This window comes from Papaver somniferum, chromosome 10, assembly GCF_003573695.1.
Source record: "Papaver somniferum cultivar HN1 chromosome 10, ASM357369v1, whole genome shotgun sequence".
Lineage (NCBI taxonomy): Eukaryota > Viridiplantae > Streptophyta > Magnoliopsida > Ranunculales > Papaveraceae > Papaver > Papaver somniferum.
The window spans coordinates 38,837,758-38,858,410 of NC_039367.1; positions in this window are offsets into that span (position 1 = coordinate 38,837,758).

Here is a 20,653-nt window from a genome sequence, read left to right on the forward strand (position 1 = left end):
TTTTTTTGGAATTTTTCAATTTTTTCAAAAAGATGGAGTTTTGTTTTCAATTATGGCATATTATCGTGGTATCTACTCTATACCCCCAAACCTGAACTAAACATTGTCCTCAATGTTTAAAAATATGGAAAGAATTAAAATACAACATATGGAAAGGGACAAGCTGAGTAGAGTAAAAGGAGAGAGAATACCCGATTTCGGCGAAAGCAGAATTAAAACTCCGTTATCCAAGGCAAAACTCCAACATATTCGGAGTCACAATGGATGAGCACAAAATATATACAAAAGGAAATTTAACTAACACATTATCTACAAGAAAATTTGGTTTTTAATGGGATTGGACTTTTTGGGAAAAATTTGGTTTTGTCGGGAGTGAAAACTTTTTGGTTATTTAGGGAAAGAGTGGACCAGTTTAGTCCACATAGACCGGGTCCTCCAGGTTGGTTGTTTCAATGTCGGGTGGAACTGGCTCAAGGAATGGCTTTAATCTCTGCCCGTTGACTTTGAAAACGTTCTTGTTGGAAACATCCTCCAGCTCTACAGCTCCATGAGGAAAAACTGTGCGTACTAGGTACGAACCCTTCCATCTGGAACGCAGTTTTCCTGGAAAAAGATGTAATCGGGAGTCATACAGCAAGACTTTCTGACCAGGAGTGAAAGACCTTCTTAGGATACGCTTGTCATGAAACAGCTTCATCTTCTGCTTGCACATCTTGGCACTGTCATAAGCCTCATTCCTTAATTCTTCTAACTCATTGAGTTGAAGTTTCCGTTGTGCACCCGCCTTGTCAAGAGAAAAGTGAAGTTTCTTGATAGCCCAGTAAGCTCGATGCTCTAATTCCACAGGAAGGTGACATGGCTTTCCATACACCAGACGATAAGGGGACATGCCAATTGGTATCTTATAAGCTGTTCTATAGGCCCACAAAGCATCATTCAATCTCAATGACCAATCTTTCCTGGACGGGTTGACCGTCTTCTCCAGAATGTGCTTAATCTCCCTATTAGAAACTTCCACTTGTCCACTAGTCTGAGGGTGGTACGGAGTAGCGACCTTGTGGGTTATGCCATACTTGCGTACTAAAGACTCAAAGTACTTGTTGCAGAAATGCGAACCACCGTCACTGATTATAGCTCTAGGGGTACCAAAACGTGAAAATATGTTCTCCTTCAGAAATGAGAGTACCACCTTGTGGTCATTCGTCTTGGTTGCAACAGCTTCGACCCACTTCGAAACGTAATCAACAGCAACTAGGATGTATAATTTACCTTCAGAAGTAGGGAATGGACCCATGAAGTCAATCCCCCACACATCAAATAGCTCAACGATCAGAATCGGATTCAAAGGCATCATGTTTCTCCTCGAGATACTTCCTAGTTTCTGACAGCGCTCACAAGCAATACAATACTCATAACAGTATCTAAACAGCGATGGCCAGTAAAACCCACACTGCAAGATCTTCGCAGCGGTTTTCTTGGCACTAAAATGCCCTCCACATGCTTGGTCATGACAGAAAGATATCACATCTTTCTGTTCGGTGTTGGGGACACATTTCTTAATGATTTGGTCTGGTCAGTACTTAAACAAATATGGGTCATCCCAAAGGAAATGTTTAACTTCAGCCAGGAATTTAGAGCGGTCTTGTCTCGACCAACGTGAGGGCATCCTACCTGTAGCGAGGTAGTTAACAATATCAGCAAACCAAGGAAGGTCTGAGATAGACATCAGCTGTTCATCTGGGAATGATTCTCTAATCATCTCAAATTCATCAATAGACTCTAAAGTTAATCTAGACAAATGATCAGCAACCACATTCTCACAACCTTTCTTATCACGGATTTCGAGATCGAATTCCTGTAATAATAGTATCCATCGAATAAGGCGAGCTTTAGCATCCTTCTTGGAAAGAAGATACTTCAAAGCCGCATGGTCTGTGTATATGATGATCTTAGACCCTATCAGATAAGATCTAAACTTGTCTAATGCGAAAACGACGGCAAGCAATTCCTTCTCGGTAGTTGAATAATTGAGTTGGGCATCATTAAGGGTTTTGCTAGCATAGTATATCACATATGGTAGTCTATCAACTCGCTGTCCTAAAACAGCACCAACAGCATAATCAGAGGCATCACACATAAGTTCGAACGGAAGCTTCCAATCGGGTGGTCGGACTATAGGAGCGGTGGTGATAAGGGTTTTTAATTCCTCCCATGCCTTCACACAAGCAGCATCGAAATTGAAGGCAACATCTTTGGAGAGAAGACTGCACAGAGGTCTGGAGATTTTGCTGAAATCTTTGATGAATCGCCGATAAAAACCAGCATGACCTAGAAATGATCTTATCTCCTTCACAGAGCGAGGTTGTGGTAGATGTTGAATGAGGTCAACTTTAGCTTTATCCACTTCAATTCCTTTTTCTGAGATGATGTGTCCTAGAACTATTCCTGAATTCACCATAAAATGGCATTTTTCCCAATTTAGAACAAGGTTCTTTTCTTTACATCTGGATATCACTAGGGCAAGATGCTTCAAACATTCGTCAAACGAGGAACCAAAAACAGAGAAATCATCCATAAAGATCTCGAGAAAACTATCTATCATGTCAGAAAAAATGCTCATCATGCAACGCTGAAAAGTAGCAGGTGCATTACACAACCCGAAGGGCATACGTCTATAAGCAAACGTCCCAAATGGACACGTGAATGTAGTTTTTTCCTGATCTTCCGGAGCAATGTGAATTTGGTTATAACCGGAAAAGCCATCTAGAAAACAGTAGTGACTGTTTCCAGACACACGTTCTAGCATTTGGTCAATGAAAGGGAGCGGGAAGTGATCCTTCCTTGTTACTGTGTTCAACTTCCTGTAGTCGATGCATACTCGCCATCCTGTGGTTGTACGAGTAGGGACTAATTCATTCTGGTCGTTCTGAACTACAGTAATGCCTGACTTCTTAGGCACAACTTGAATGGGACTAACCCATTTGCTATCAGGTATTGGGTATATGATACCCGCATCAAGTAGTTTCAGGATCTCTCCTTTGACTACATCTCTCATGCTAGGATTAAGTCTCCTTTGCATTTCCCTCGATGGTTTGGCATTCTCTTCAAGGTTAATGTGGTGCATGCAAATGGTGGGACTAATTCCTTTGAGATCTGAGATGGTCCATCCTAAGGCCTCTTTGTGTTCCTTAAGTACTTCTAAAAGCTTACTTTCCTGTTCCGTGTCTAAACATGATGAAATAATGACAGGTAAAGTATCAGAAGAACCTAGGAATGCGTACTTCAACGTACTAGGCAATGTTTTCAATTCAAGCTTGGGTGGCTCAACAATGGATGGAATGAGCTTGGAATCAGAGAGTAAGGGTGGTTCCACTTCATATTTCCTTTCAGTGACGTCCATTTGAGGTACAGATTCGAGCAGAGATAGGACGTCACTACAGTATGCATCATCATAGGAATCTGAGTTAAAGTTCTCCATACATGCTTGAAAGGGGTCGACGGATAGAATGTTAGTCAATGAATCTTGTATTGATCCTTCAATCATATTAACTTCATGCACATCATCATCATCAAGATTCACAGGTTGTTGACTAATATCGAACACATTCAATTCTACCGTCATGTTGCCAAAAGACAGTTTCAACACTCCATTACGACAATTAATGATTGCGTTGGACGTAGCCAAGAAAGGACGTCCTAAGATGACAGGAATGTGACAGTCTGGGTTTTGTACAGGTTGAGTGTCTAAGACAATGAAGTCTACAGGAAAATAGAATTTGTCAACCTTGATCAAAACGTCTTCGACCATTCCATGAGGAATCTTGACAGATCGGTCTGCCAGTTGTAGAGTGATAGATGTTGGCTTCAACTCCCCAAGACCTAACTGCTCATAAACAGAATATGGCAGTAGGTTAACACTTGCACCTAGGTCTAATAACGCTTTATTGACCGTGTGTTCTCCTATAGTGCAAGAAATTGTTGGACATCCTGGATCCCTAAACTTGGGTGGAGTTTTGTTCAGAATGATGGAACTCACCTGCTCAGCTAAGAAAGCACGTTTGTGCACATTGAGCTTGCGCTTTTGAGTACACAAGTCTTTGAGGAATTTGGCATAAGCAGGGATTTGCTTGATTGCTTCAAGAAAAGGAATGTTGATGTTGACTCTCTTGAACAGATCTAACATCTCATTGTAATGGGTACTTTTCTGTTGATAGATCAATCTTTGAGGAAATGGGGCAACAGGAGAATGATTTGGCAAAGGGACATTCACAGCAGTAGAATTGTCAGGCTTTCCAACTTGCTCAGATTCTTTGGTTTTCTGGGTTTGTGGAGACAGCGTGGATTTTGTATCAGATTCATTAGGTTCGCCCACTTTGTTCTCGATGACTTTACCACTTCGGAGGGTGGTAATGGCATGGACTTGATCTGGAGAGGTTTCCTTGCAGGATGAAGAGCCTGTTTGAAATACACTCCTTGGATTTTGTTGGGGTTGGCTCGGAAGTTTACCCTTTTCTCTCTCACCTATGGAATCACAGATTTGACCCATCTTTTGATCAAGACTTTTCTGACTTTGCACCAGACTCTGGAACATTTCCTCTAGGGAGGATAATCTCTTGTCGGTATTGTGTTGAGGATATGATTGTTGTTGAGAGTTTGATTGTTGTTGAGGGTTTCTCGGGTGTTGATAACCTTGATTGTTCTGATATCCCTGATTGTTTTGATAGCTCTGATTGGGTTGAGATGGTCCTCCCTGAGTGGGTCCTTTTGACCATGAAAAGTTAGGGTGGTTTCTCCATCCTGGATTGTAGGTCTGTGAATAGGGGTTATGTTCTTGTTTTTGAAACATGGCATGTGCCTGTTCAAGCCTAGATTCCTGGACTGCAAGCATATCGGGACAATTTTGGAATTGATGGTTGGGATCGTTACAAGCGGCACATACAGACGAAGCGACATGTTCTCGGAGAGTAGTGGTGGAAGGTTTTGAATTTTTATGTAGTTCTAACTCTTCTAATCTCCTAACTATTGATGCCATGTTTGCTCTTCCCTCGAAATCTGCTTCAATCCTAAAAGCCTTCGCTTCGGATGTAGTCTTTCTGGGTTCACGGATGGATTCCCACTGTTGCGTCTTTTCAGCTACTTCAATCAAGAAGTCCCAAGACGCATCAGCAGTTTTGTCTACGAATAGACCATTACACATCGACTCAACCGTTGTTCGGGTGGACACATCTAGACCTTCATACAAAATTTGCACAAGTCTCCATTTTTCAAAACCATGATGGGGACATTGGAGCAATAATTCATTGAATCTCTCCAAGTATCTAGCTAAGGTCTCACCCTCTAATTGCACAAAGCTATTCAGACTTTGACGAATTGTCGCAGTCTTGTGATTCGGGAAAAACTTTTTGAAAAACTCCTTTATGAGGTCATCCCATGTCATGATGGATTGAGGCTGTAAAGCATAAAGCCAGGCCTTTGACTTATCTTTCAGGGAGAAAGGAAAGAGCCTTAACTTTAGGGTTTCGTCGGACATTTGAGTGAAACGCAGAGTTCCACAAATTTCCTCGAATTCTCTCACGTGGTGGTACGGGTTTTCATTCTCAACACCTCTAAAAATAGGAAGCATCTGTATTGTGCTCGATTTCAGCTCATAATGGCCATTATCCTCGGGTAGCACAATACAAGAAGGTTGACTGGCTCTAGTTGGGTACATATAATCCTTGAGGGTACGGGGTTCTCCCATTGTTTCGGTTTGATCTGGGCTGTCTACCTCAGAACTCAGAATTTCGATAGGTTCTTCTTGATTAATTCTAACAAGTCTGTTTGTTTGGTCTCTATAGGTCACAATCATGTCCTTGTAGGTACCTCAACTAACATGTTGGTCAGACAGAGCAATCGGAAACAATTTTGGACCACAAAAAGGCCAAATATTTTGGTTTAAAATGGGTTTTGATGATTTGGTTTTGAGTGGGTTTTGGTTTTAATAAGGGATTTTGTTTTTGGTTTAAAATTGGGCTTTGGAAAAAATTTTGAACTAAACCTAGCATAAATTAGCACAACCCATAAAAGAAAATAAAAACAATAATAATAATTAAGACAAGCCCATAAAAGAAAAAGAAAAAGAAAAAGGAAAAGGAAAATAAAAGAAAAATAAAGACAAAAAATAATTACAGTCCCAAATAAGAAAAAAAAAAGAAAAAGAAAATAAAGGAAAATAAAAATTATTACAATCCCAAATAAATAATTAAATTAATTATTACAAGCCCGAATTTGAATTTAAATGAGGCCCAAGTGGGTTAATTCATGGGTTAGGCTTACTTAATTTTTGGAGGGAAGCCCAAAAATAGGCTTTTGGTCCCCTTTTAGTTGCACAGCCCAGTTGGGCTTTAGGATCGTCCCAAGCAGCTCACGCCCAAGCCCAGCAACAGTTGGAGTTGGTTCAGCAACACGAGCCCAGGAGGATCAGCTGCGAAGCCCAGGAGCAGAAGATCACGAGCCCAGCAGTGAAACGCAGCTTCAGTTGGCAGCCCAGTTGCTTTGGCTTGGCAGCAGCAGGCTTGGTTCACCAGCTCCAGCAACAGCAACAGCAGCAGCCAAGGTTCCAGCAGCAGCAGCAGCTCAGGTGGCCAGCAACACAGCTCTGCAGCAACTCAGTGCAATGATTGCAGGTCAGGACAGCAAAGGAAATCAGCAGCAGCAAGCACCACTCCCCGGCAGCGGCGCCAAAAACTTGGTGTGGTTAGAAAAGACACACAAAAGACTTGCAAGTATACAAGGCCAAGTTTTAGTATAGAGAGTAAGCAAGGGATCAGTCCACAGGGAGTGGGAGCATACGAGAAATTTTCCTAAGCTAGCAATGGAGACAAGGCACTATGGAAGTGAGCAAGGCAAAGTAATATGGCAATTGCAAAGAACCAAAACAGTTAACAAAGCAAAGATGACAAAACAGCATGGAACCAAGGCTATGAGCCAAGGGCAGGGGTGAGTTTGTGCACTGATTTCAATGCACAACAGGCTTCAAAATACAAGAAATAAACAGCAAGATAGCTAAGAAATTTAGCTGAGCAGGGAGCAAAATAAGACTGAAATTGTAAGTGACTGAAATAAGGTATTGTGGTCTAAGCTAAGGCTTAGAGTCCACCTTTGTGTCCTAGCCAAACAATGTGATCCTAGGTTGAGTTGAATATCCTATGCATACATCTAGAATGGGAGGAAAACTAATTTGCTCACTAGTTTGCCCCTAGCATTGATTGTCTTTTGACAGAACAATCAATCACAGGCACTATGAGCATCAATCTCTTCCCATTTCTCAATCAAAACAGACAACAGGATAACTATCTAGCAATTCACCATTTGACAATGCACTAGGCTTCATCTGATCCTCAGCCTAATGCAGTTTAGCTCATGCTAAACATGTAACTAGCAATAACATTCATTGAGTATGATAATTCAAGCAACATTCAACATTCGAGATAATTGAAAACAACATGCACACATTCACTGTTAACTGCATAAGAAGAACTGAAATTGGAATTGCATCAAAATAAATTTGTTTCAATTCTCTACTGGCTAGTCCAGAGATGCCCAATTTTACAACCCCTAACACCCTTTTATAGTTACAGCCCAAAAAAAAAAAACTAAAATCCCCAAATCAGTGAAATTAGGGTTTTACAAAAAATCCTTACCTAATCTCTGAAAACGATTGATAGCTCTCACCCATGCTTCCTTGTCGTCTGCTGATACTACCTATGCCTTCGATTTATTCTCTAACCTCACCTATTTCATCAACTCCTAACCTAGGGTTCCTGTGAGATGAAACGATTAGGAGGTGATGTAATAAGTGGCTAGAAAAGTAGGTCTAAGTGATGATGGCTCGAGTGGTGATGGTTGAATGATTTGGGGGGAGAAGATGGTGGAGTGATTTGGGGGAGAAGATGGTGGTGATGGAGACAGCGTCGCTGTTTCAGAAGAGGGGAAGAAGGAGATGGCTCGATGGGTTTTGGCAGAAGGGTGCGTTTGGTGCGGGTAATAGGGTTAGGTTGCTTAGGTGTTAAACGGGCTCATCAAATTTGATGTTTTGTGAACGGAATCCGTGGGATGATAACTTCTGAAACGGATCTAACGGCGAGATGGAGACAGATTATGAGCGACCGTTGGATGCAAAAATACAACGAAACTAACGGCTCAAGATGGAGTTAGGTGCTGTAGTGTTGGTAAGGTGCATCGAAATCTGATGCATGATGACGCAGCGACCGTTGGATGATGGAATGGATCCAATCTTACGGTTAAGAAGGAAAACGGGTTTGGGTATTGAATTTTGGGTTTAGGATATGGATTTGGGCTTAGGAATTGGATTTGGGCTTAGGTAATCTTGAGCCCACTTCTTCTTTAAGAACAATTTCTTCCTTTTTAAGCCCATTTTTATCCTTGAGTCTTCCATAACACATTCTTCACTTCTTTTCCGCTAGAGAATCCACCGGCTTTCTCCCGTGTCTTTGCTCTTTTGGCTCCGCAACTCATCTAGTCTTTATTTGGTACCTAAAAATACAAAATTAATTAATAAAAATATTTATTCTTGAAAACAATGAAAATACAAAATATGGGATAAAATGTAGAATTAATGCACAAAAGATGAGTTAAATGCCAAGAAAAATATTTAGAAATATGCACTTTTTAGCACTCATCACCAGCAAACTTCAACGAAGAGCAGATCGATTAGCAAGGAAGCTGAAACTTGCTCAGAAGACCGCCGAGGTATGTAGGATCTTATCTTCGTCTAAGAAGTTGGTTTCCAGGGATAGAGTAAGACCATTTGAAAAGAAAGTATGGTCGAATCGTTTTGATAGACAGAAGTATGAAGATTCCTCCCTTGAGGAAAAAGATGGACAAATCGTTGTTCATCGCAACACAACTTGATTGTGTTGTTGGTAAAATCTTGTCTCATGTGCCTGATCGAAAAGAGACAAGATTGAGTGTTGTTTCAGGCTTCAGTAAAGTTTTTCCTTCTTTTCTTAGATTTGTTATTTTCTGTCTATCAAATAAAACAAAGGGTTATTATCGACAATTCTACTCTTTATAGGGTTTTAGAGTTGGGTGTATACGAACCTGTCAATAGGTTTCGAACCCTACATTCCTTTTTGACATCCTATATATGATTGCTTGTTGAGTTAAGTGATTCAATCACACAAATCCAGTTGTTTATAACTGTTCTCAAAGCACCGTGTCAGATGGAAAGGATGTCAACATGATTGTTAAATCTTCAATCAAGGAAAAATAAAAATCTCCTGTTTCTAAGTCCCTGAAAAGAAAAAGAAGGAATACAAGAAATCCCAGGGTTGTGCCTTCTAACTCTCAGAAGTTTTCCGATATTCTTGATGAGTTGAAGGAAGTAAGAAAGGAGATTCGTGAAATAAAGGCTTTTGTGTCAAAGTTCTTAGAAATTCAGAGAGCCTTGGTAAGACATAATCAGCCAAGACAATTCGTTGATATAAACTCCTATCTTTGTGAACCGTATGTTCCAATGGTTGTTGACAACGAGGAGTTTGGGAATGATGCTGAATTTCTCAAAGGCGTTGTCGCCTAGGATGTCTTCTTTTTGGATTAGTTGGAAGAATAACTAGTGCTTTGAATAGCGATGATTGTGACTACACATAGCTATTTTTGTTTTCATCTTCTTATGTTATTATTTAGGTTTATTGGTTATTAAATTCTAAAATATTTGGAGGATGATGTTTATTGCAGTATTTTAATGGTTTGTGATATTGCAATATTTTTATGGGATATGTATTGTTTACGTCCGTGAACTTGAAGGTCCCATATTGTAGTCAAAAGTAAAGTTGTTCATGAATCGGTATTCGTATTAATGAAAGGACGAATGGACTTTTGACATATACAAAAGTTATGCCTATGCAGTCATGTATTTGATGGAAAATAGGATAAAATCTTTTGTTCAACAAGGATAAAGTCTATTATGTCATTATGATGGAAAATAGAATAGATCATTGTATGTTAGCCACGGTATTGATCTTCATTGATCCATTTTATTATGTTTTACCGTGAAGGCTCCATTGTGTGTCTTATGTTGAGAACCTTACAACTAAGTCGATTTACCTTGGCTTTGTTGGTTGTTCCATAAGATGCTATATGTCGAGCATTAGGAACTAAATTAATCAACTAGTTTGGTTATTTAGTTAGTACTCCACAAGTCTTCTTTCTTATGTTGAGTACATGTACGGTTAAGGTTGTCATATTTTATGATGAACTTAGTCGGGGTTCCATAAGTTCTCTTATGTTGAGCCCAAAATAATTAAATTAATTACTTCAGTGATTTGTTTGGTTGTTTGTATTCCAATTAGATTAATTATAGGTTCTCTTGTAATTAATCTAGTTGAGTTTTCATATATTCCACAAGTTCTTGTGTTGAGTATATGAAAGGCTACACTATCATGTTCGTTGGTTAATGTAGTCATATATTCCGTAAGGTTTTCCTTATTTTGAGTATTTGAACGGTTAAGTTAGTCATCTCCATATGATTGACTTAGTCGTAGCTCTGTGAGTTTACTTATGTTGAGCACTTTCAATTAAATTGATCACTTTTGTGGTTTGATTTAGTTGCGTATTCCAATTGAATTAATCATGGGTTTACTTGTGGTTAATTTGGTTGAGCTTTGGATATAAAAAATCATTCCTATGGTTTTTGGTGTCCAATAAAAAATCCTTCTTTTCTTTCGAAATTAAGATCGCTCTTGTTGTTCTCTCGGGAATGACATCAAATGGGGGAGAGTTCTTTTGAACTTGTGCTTAATGGTAATATCTTGCGGGGAGTGCGGCTGTGGAATTTTATAGGGGTTATCTTGTATCTTAAAACTCCTTGATGAATGTTGTTAGCTTCGGCTATTAGATTGCATCTAAATTAAGTTGGTATGTATTTTTCTTTTGGTCATGAAATGTCTCTTGTGGAAATTTCATTATCATCCCATTCTTGTACCTTTGCCAATTTTATTGACAAAAAGGGGGAGAAATATTGTAGTTCACACAACAAATACATATGGTTTTCGGATCATTGTGTAAGGGGGAGTGGTTTCCATGATCGAGATGGAGTATTGACTAAGGGGGAGTGATACATATCACCGTAGTATTATTGTTAAAGTCGTGATACAATTGGAATTTGATGTTACATAATAATACTATGACACTGTATAATAATGATCGTGAATCTCGATTTCTCTCATTGATATAGCTACGGATCTTCAACAAAGATGGTGCTAAACTTACAACCTTTGGGATCATTGGAGTACTTGGAAGGACGAAGATTTCAAGGAACGTTGAAGATTAGACTATGGAATAGGAGCCACTAAAGTTTATCTTTTTTGTATTCCATATGTATTAATAGTTTTGTCACTAAAATTGACAAAGGTGGAGATTGTTAGAGTATAGCTCGGTCAACCTCGCATGCGTTGCTATCTCAAGCATGTTTGTCAATGTTAGTGATCAAAACTATAAGTCTTGATTTCTAGCCTACATAGCTAAGTCTCGGACTAGGATAGAAAAGTGTAGTTGAGCTCAAGGACTTCATGCCGATTCATCATACAACGACGAAGATCTATACAAGAAACCGTGGAACTTCATCAACAAAAAGGTATGTGGAGACTTGAACTTATCTATCACTCAAAAGTCTATCTCTTCTATCTCCTACTTCTTATGAGACAAAAGTCGTATGTTATATAGACTAGATCATACACATTTAACATTTCGAGCTGAGTATTCATTGCTTATCTTTTATCTCGAAATCGTGTGTTGGTAAAGTGTTTCGCTTTGATCAAGTTTATCTTCACCTAGTGACGAAAGTCATGAAAAGTTTCAATCACTTTGAGAATTGCTCTGACGTGAATCGGTTTGTGAATAACGGCTACATAGCGTCCTCTGAGAATGTCTCAATGATTGAAATGAGAGTTTAGATTACATAACCATGTATTCCTTGAACCAAAGTTTTCGAACTTTGTTGATCAAGAGAAACCGGGAGGATTGTGGAATTGGATTTCCAAGTCCGCGAACTGTCGGAAGTTCTCGACCGAGAATTTCTGCTGGATTTTCCAAAACTCGTTTGTGTGCTAAGTCCGCGAACTGGCGGAAGTACTCTTTCCGAGAATTTCTGCTGAGTTTGGAAAACTCAACAGATTAACTTAATTCCGCGAACTTGTTTGTGAACTTAAGAGGTTATGATCTATAGATGTGCTCTAAACATGAAACATTAAATTACTAAGGAATGCTTTATGCAAACCGTGGCTATAACGTTCATGAGCTGATTCAATCGAATCGAATCATCTTTGTTTCAATTGTGTCTTGTGTAGTTACATAAGATCTCATAGCAATTGAACAACTCTTTAACTAGTTCATTTGAGTCAATTGAACTAGTTATGGTGAAGAAGAACAAGGTTAATATGAAATGCTCATATGGTTAACCTTTTGGGTTACTATGTTGAACCAACATACACGTACACGTTTGGGCATGGTTTTCACGAAACCAGTAAACGTCTACCCAAGTGCGTGTGACAAGCTAAGTTTTTGATCTAACAGTTGGGAAATATTAGCTTGAATCTAAATCAGGTTTTCATCTAACGGTGAATAAGGATTACTTTGTAATTAAGGCAAAACCCTGATTTGAAGGCTATATAAAGGAGACATCTAGCATTGTGCAAAACTAATCCACACACGTCTGTGTGCTACTAGTGAGCCCGCTAGAGTCGATCTCCATTAACCTTTGATTTTCTTCTCTAAAATCAGGTTAACGACTTAAAGACTTCATTGGTATTGTGAAGCTAGACCGATACTACTTTATCGTAGTTGTGTGATCTGATCTTGCATCTTCTATCGTACGAGTACAATCTATTGATTGATTTGAGATCCTGAGAGTTCTCCGATAGGCAAGATAAAGAAGTCACAAACATCTTCGTCTCACTGTTTTGTGATTCCTCGATAATCCGCTTGTGTAGCCAGGAAGGATTGTAGAGAGGTGATTGATTAATCTAGGCTGTTCTTCGGGAATATAAGACCGGACTATCAATTGGTTCCTGTTCACCTTGATTTTATATCAAAAGATGGAACAAAACCTAGGGTTTATCTGTGGGAGACAGATTTATCCTTTGATAGACTTTTCTCTGTGAGACAGATCTGTTTATTATCAAGTCTATGATTTTGGGTTGCAGCAACTCTTAGTTGTGGGTGAGATCATCTACGGGAATCAAGTGCGCAGTATCCTGCTGGGATCAGAGGCGTAGGAGTACAATTGTACCTTGGATCGGTGGAGACTGATTGGGGTTCAACTATAGTCCAGTCCGAAGTTAGTTCGCATTAGGCTAGTGTCTGTAGCGGCTTAATACAATGTGTATTCAATCTGGACTAGGTCCCGGGGTTTTTCTGCATTTGTGGTTTCCTCGTTAACAAAATTTCTGGTGTCTGTGTTATTTCTTTTTCGCATTATATTTTATATAATTGAAATAACACAGGTTGTGCGTTCGTGATCATCAATTGGAAATCCAACATTTGGTTGTTGATTGATATTGATTGATCCTTGGACATTGGTCTTTGGTACCGTCCAAGTATTCCTTGTATTTGATAAAGACTCGCTATTGTTTTTAGCTTGAGTAAAAATCAAATCAAGAGAGAGATATTAACTCCTTGAGATACTTTTATCTAGATTGAGTCTGACTGTCTAGTTGATTCTCTACCAAAGAATTTCGGAGTTAGTCCATACAGATCGCTAAGCGAAATATTGGGTGGTGTTGTTAGACCCCCGCTTTTTCAGAAAGCATCTTCAGGTATGTATTATTCTCCTTGTAATAATTCTCTTGAAATTAATCCTTTTGTTGACTCAGAGAAGGAAAACGATGATGAGCTACGTGCTCCGTCTACAACTTGACCAGTACTTCTGTGCATCCTCGCTTCATCCTCATGAGGATGCACACAAAGTTAAAGATGCGCTCGTCTTGACAAAAATGGTTGTTGTAATTATTCGTTTGGTTCTTTAAATTAATGCCTTCTAAGTAGAATCCTACTCTAGCTTTCATTTCATATTGAAGCATAACTGATCCATAAAAGCTCTTGAGAAAACCATGCTTTGTTGAAACACTGAACCCTTCAGTGCTCTCTCTCTTGTTGCACCTTGTCAAAGCCTCCATAAGGCTCCTCTACTGTGAAGGTTTAGAACTTTGTTCATAACTGTGAGCGTTTGCATACCTGGCCTATTACCGACTTCTAAGAGGGTAACCTCAGGGTTTTCCTATATGTATCTCGTACATATACATATATATATATATATATGTCATGAAGATTTTCTTGGTATATACAAGATCGGGAACGGAATAGTCTCTCATGAGATAATGATGCAAACTAAGAAAGGGTGCAAAGAGGATGATGAGATCGAAAGAAACAACATTGCTGAGTTTTATGAGAACCTTGTTCTTATAAATTGCTATCATGCAATTGAACATGTAGACAAGAAACCAGTTCAATTATCACAACGACTGGTTGGAAATCTTCTTCAAGATTTTGAAGTTTTACGTAAACAGTTCGTGATCGCTAAAAAGAACCTCGAGTTCGTGAGGATCAAACTGAAGGAAGATAAGGAAGAACTAACAAGTGTTCGAAATCTGATAGCTAGTCTTGAATAAATTTCTCTATTATGACTAGAAAGTCTTCTTTTTTAGGAAGAATAACTAGAGTTTGGAATAGCCATTATTGTGAGTACACATAGCTATGTCCATCGTTTTTCATCTTTATTTTTTAGGTTTATTTATTTAAATTCTAAAAATTGTTTGGGAGATGATGATTGCAATTTAATCTTTATGGTTTTATATATTGCAATATGTTATGGGATATGTGTGTTTGCGTCTGTGAACTATTATTGTCCCATATAATGTCAAATGTTATCTCTTTTATATGTCGATATGCAAGTATTGATACAAGATCGATGAACTTTTGACAAACAAAAGTTAAGCCTATTATGTCAATTATTGATGGAAGATAGGTTAAAATCTTTTGTTTACAAGGATTATGTCTATTGTATGTCATTGTGCAAATAGTGATGGAAAATAGAATGAATCCTTGTATATGTCGCAGTATTGGTCATTCCCTGATCCATATCTTATGTGTATACTGCAATGCTCCATAAGTTTTTCTTGTGATGATCATAAGACGATTGAGTTAATCATTCTTTTATGGTGAACTTAGTCGTAGCTCCGTAAGCTCTCTTATGTCGAGCAATTCCAACTAGATTAACCATAGATTCGTTTGTGGTTATTTTGGTTATGTATTCCGGTTAAATTAATCATGGGTTCTCTTGTGGTTAATGTTAGAGCATTACTCGGTCGAACTCGCATGCGTTGATATCTCAAGCATGTTTTTCAATGTTAGTGATCAAAACTATAAATCTTGATTTCTAGTCTATTATATCTAAGGTCTCGAACTAGGATAGAAAGTGTAGTTGAGCTCAAGAACTCCATGGCAATCATCATACAAGACGAAGGACTACTCAAGGAACCGGTGGATCTTCATCAACTAAAAGGTATGTAGAGACTTGAACTTATCTATCACTCAAAAGTCTATTTATCTCCTATCTTGAGACAAAAGTCGTTTTGCTATATAGACTTAGATTATACACATTTGCTATTTCGAGCCGAGTTTATCTTGTCTATCTATTTCTCTAAATATGTGTTGGTAAGCTTTCGCTTTAGCCAAGTTCATCTTTACCTAGTGACGAAAGTCATGACAAGTTTAAATCACTTTGAAAATTGCTTACTTTGACGAAAAATAGTTTGTGAATAACAACTATAGAATATCAACGTCCTCTAAGAATGTTTCAATGATTGAAATGAGAGTTTAGATTATATAACCATTGGAGGATATAAGCATTGTTGTGGAAACACATATATGTATAAGTACTTATTCCTTGAACCGAAGTTTGCGAACTTTGTTGATCAAGAGAACCGGCATGGTGGCGTGAGCCAAGTCCGCGAACTGGCGGAAGTTCTCGTCCCGAGAAATTCTGCTGGAGTTTGTGAACTCCATCCGGGAACTTAAGTTCGTAAACCCAGTCCGCGAACTTGAGTAGGTTATATCTAAAAACGATGTTTGTGAACTTATTCTTATATAAACCAAGGAATGCAAATTGCAAACCATGGCTATATAGTTCATGAACCGATTCGAGTAAATCAAATTGTTTTTGCTTCAGTTGTGTCTTGTGTAGTTACATAAGATTTCATTCTTGAACTAGTTATGGTGAAGAAGAATATGGTTGATATGAAAGTGATCATATGGCTAACCATTTGGTTGACTATTGTTGAACCAACAAATGTACAAGTTTGGGTACGGTTACACAAGCCTAGAAGTGTGCATTTCATTTGTGTGTAACAAGCTAGTTTTCGATCTAACGGTTGAAAGATATTAGCTTGAATCTAATCAGGTTTTCATCTAACGGTGAATATTTAATGCGTTGTTACCAAGCTAACATTGATTGCAAACCCTGATTTGAAAGACTATATAAGGGAGAACTCTAGCAACCTAATCCCCACACCTTCAGTGTGATACTAGTTATGCTAAGCTAGAGTCGATTCTCCTTTAACCTTTGGTTTCTTCTTCTAAACCAGGTTAACGACTTAAAGACTTCATTGGGATTGTGAAGCCAGACCGATACTACTTTCTAGTTGTGTGATCTGATCTTGTTGTATCTATCGTACGAGTACAATTGTAATAATTTGATTGAATTTATATCTCCGATAGGCAAGATATAAAAGAAATTACAAACACTTCGTCGCATCGTTTGTGATTCCAAAATATCTTTTTTCGCTGCGTCGATTAAGATTATTGTGAGCTGATTGATAATAATAGGCTGTTCTTCGGGAATATAAGTCTGGTTTATCAATTGGTTAATGTTCACCTTGATTTATCAAAAGAAGGAACAAAACTCGTAGGTATAATCGTGGGAGACGGATTTATCTATTACCTTAGACTTTTCTGTGTGATACATATTTGTTTATTAAAGTCTTCGACTTTGGGTCGTAGCAACTCTTAGTTGTGGGTGAGTTCAGCTAAGGGAATCAAGGACGTAGTATCCTGCTGGGATCAGAGACGTAGGAGCATAACTGTACCTTGGATCAGTGTGAGATTGATTGGGGTTCAACTACAGTCCAGACCGAAGTTAATTTGGAGTAGGCTAGTGTCTGTAGCGGCTTAATACAGTGTGTGTTTAATCTGGACTAGGTCCCGGGGTTTTTCTGCATTTGCGGTTTCCTCGTTAACAAAATTTTGGTGTCTATGTTATTTGTTTTACGCATTATATTTTGTTATATAATTGAAATATCACAGGTTGTGCGTTGTTCAATCAATTAGAATATACGACCTTTTGGTTGTTGATTTAAATTGATTGACATTTGGATATTGGTCTTTGGTGCCATCCAAGTGATCTCTCTAGTATTTGATAAAGACTCGCATATTTCTGTTCGCTTGAGTAAATATCAAATCGAGAGATTGAGATATAAACTCTTTGATATACATTTTATCTAGATTGAATCTAACTGTCTAGTTGATTCTCTAGAAAGTATATTGGAGTTTGTCCATACAGATTGCTAAGCGAAATATTGGGTGTGGTTGTTGTACCCCCACTTTTTCAGTTGGTATCAGAGCAGGAAAACACCTTTAAGACCTTACAAGTCTGTGTTTGTAGCGATCTGACTCTATGGACAGAGGTGTTATCTCAATTAACGTACCACCAGTCTTCGATGGTTTAAACTACCCATGGTGGAAAGTTGTTATGCGCGCTTTTCTTCAAGCTCATGATTTTCGAGTGTGGGTACATGTTATTAATGGCTATGATCCTCCGGTTAATACAGAAGGCGATGTATTTGTACCTAAGTATGTTGGTAGTTATAGTCCAGAAGAAATCCTGGCTGCAAAGCAAAATTTTGAAGGCTTAAATGCTATCAGACAGGCCATTACCCCAGCCCTTCAACACGATTTGTCTACTTGCACTAAGTCTAAAAATGCCTGGGATATCTTATAAACTACTTTTGAAGTCAACAGATACGTTTCTAAGAAGTCTACCATCGATGGAGGAAATAACCTCAACACTCTTTCCAAAAATATTTCTTTTGGAAAGGTAAGAATTCCTGATCAAAATTTTGTTCAAACTGTTGCATTCAATGTTGTTTCCAACACAAGTGAATCCTCTACCTTGTCTTGGGCTGATGAATGATGTTCAGATGGTATCTGGTTTGAAAAACCATTGATAACAAAAAAGATCAAAGAATTTGTAAAAAGAAGCATTGGACGTGACAAACATCTTTTGTCATCCTCCACTGCTAATGATTACGTAAAAGAAAGATTTCTTAGTGTCAACCGTTTGAATACGATTGATGGATGTGATAAACCCTCAGCTCTTACAGTATAAATATCTAGATGCTCAAGTTCTGATTCAGAGTTTGAGTCTGACACATAGATTTTCGAATTCTTGAATAAAGAGGTTCTTCAAGAAAATCTTCAATTAGAATCTTTATTGAAGAAACTAGAATCATTAATCCAGGTGAAAAATATTGAGATAGACTGTCTTAATGATAAACTCACCAGAACCATTGCTCTAAAGGAGAAAGAGATTAATACTCTTAAGGATGATCTACAAATATTGTCTGAAAGCTCTGACAAAATCTCAGCAATGTTATTTGGTCAGAAGTCCTTCGGAAACACTAATGGTTTAGGATTTAAAATCAAGTATGCAGGCATTGTCAACCTCGTTGCTTCTATTGACCAGGGAAAAATAAAGGTTGACTGTTGTGTTAAACAGAAGGCACCTCAACAAGACAAAGGAGCCTTGATCTGTTCGTTTTGCGGACATGCGAATCATGTTCAAAGTATGTGTTGGAGATTCATAAGGAGCAATAAGAATCTCTCTAAACTGCAGAAGAACATGCAAAAGATGAGTCAGGATAATCATCGTGGCTCCCATAAAACCAGTATTTCCAGAATCAAGAGAGGTAGGAATTTTGTTTACACGACAAACCTTGGTAAATCACTATGTGGTAAACAAGGGGAGCGTTTGGCTCACAACGTCTCTATCTAATGCTAGAGACGTTCGCATCCTCATCTTTAACTTGAGAAAATGGGGTTCTTCGTCTTTGTGGCTCAAGTAGTGTATTTATTTTTGTTAAGAAAATATTCTCCTAACAATATAGATATTGTTTCTCTAAACTACGGAAGACTTGTTCTTCTAGGGTTTAGACGCTCATTTGTCTATTTATTTCATTTGTAGACTGTTTCCTTTCTTCCCTAAAAAGATACAGTTTCATGGATCCTGTAACTAGAGGCATCACAAGCAGAGATGCAGTCGAAGCAATCAATGTGTATCTTTGTAAGGGAATATCTTCCTCAAGGGTGAAGAAAGTGAAGACTACAAACTGTGGAGAAGTTTCTTCCTCTAACTACCTCTTGTCTTTCTATCAGCTTGATGATAACTTCAGGGGGTTTGGTTAAAGACTTCATCAACATAAGAAACAATTTAAAATCTCAAATTGTTTCGTCTTTAGAAGAGATAGCTCACTATGAACAAATGTTATCTCTTTCAAAGAACACCTTGCGTGAGCTAAAGAGAGAACTTAGTGAGTTGACTGATATTTCTGAAGATTTGGAGGAATTGAACGATCCAATAATCAATGGGTTTTTCAATAATGAGAAGGAATTTTCTGTAGAGGATCTGAGAAAGATCTTCAACGACTAGTAAGTCTTCGAATAAGAATTTTGTTTTCTTGTTTTTGTTAGAAGAACAACTAGAGTTTGGAATATCCATTATTGTGATTCCACATAGCTATGTCCAACGTTTTCATCTTCATGTTTTTAGATTTATTGGTTTAAATTCTAAATTTGTTTGGAAGATTATTTTTGCAGTATTAATCTTTATGGTTTTATATATTGCAATATATTTATGGGATATGTGTGTTTACGTCCGTGAACTATGATTGTCACATACCTTGTCAAAAGTAAATTCTTTCGTATGTCGATATGCATGTATTGATAAAAGAATGAATAGACTTTTGACAAATACTAACGTTAAGCCTATTATGTCAATTATTGATGGAAGATGGGTTAAAATCTTTTTTTTGCAAGGATTATGTCTATTGAATGTCGTTATGCGAATAGTGATGGAAAATAGAATGAATCCATGTGTATTCCGCAGTATTGATCTTCCCTGATCCATATTTAACGTATTACGGTGACGCTCCGTAAAGTGTCTTATGTTGAGCACTAAAATGACCAAGTTGATTATTTTTATGATTAGATTATTTGTTGTTCCGCGAAATATTTTATGTCGAGCATATTCAACTAAATTAATCATCTTGTTTGGTTATTTAGTTGTTGCTTCGTAAGTCTTCTTATGATGAGCATGACCGATTAAATTGATTACTTTTGTGATTAGTTTGGTTGTGTATTTCAATTAGATTAATTATGGGTTCTCTTGTGATTAATCTAATTGTATTTTTTTAGTCTCCATAAGTTCACTTATGTTGAGCATCTTTCGATTAAATTAATCATGGGTTATCTTGTGGTTAATTTAATTGAGTTTTTTGGATTCAAACTCATACTCCTATGTGATTTGTTATGTCCAAAGAAATCC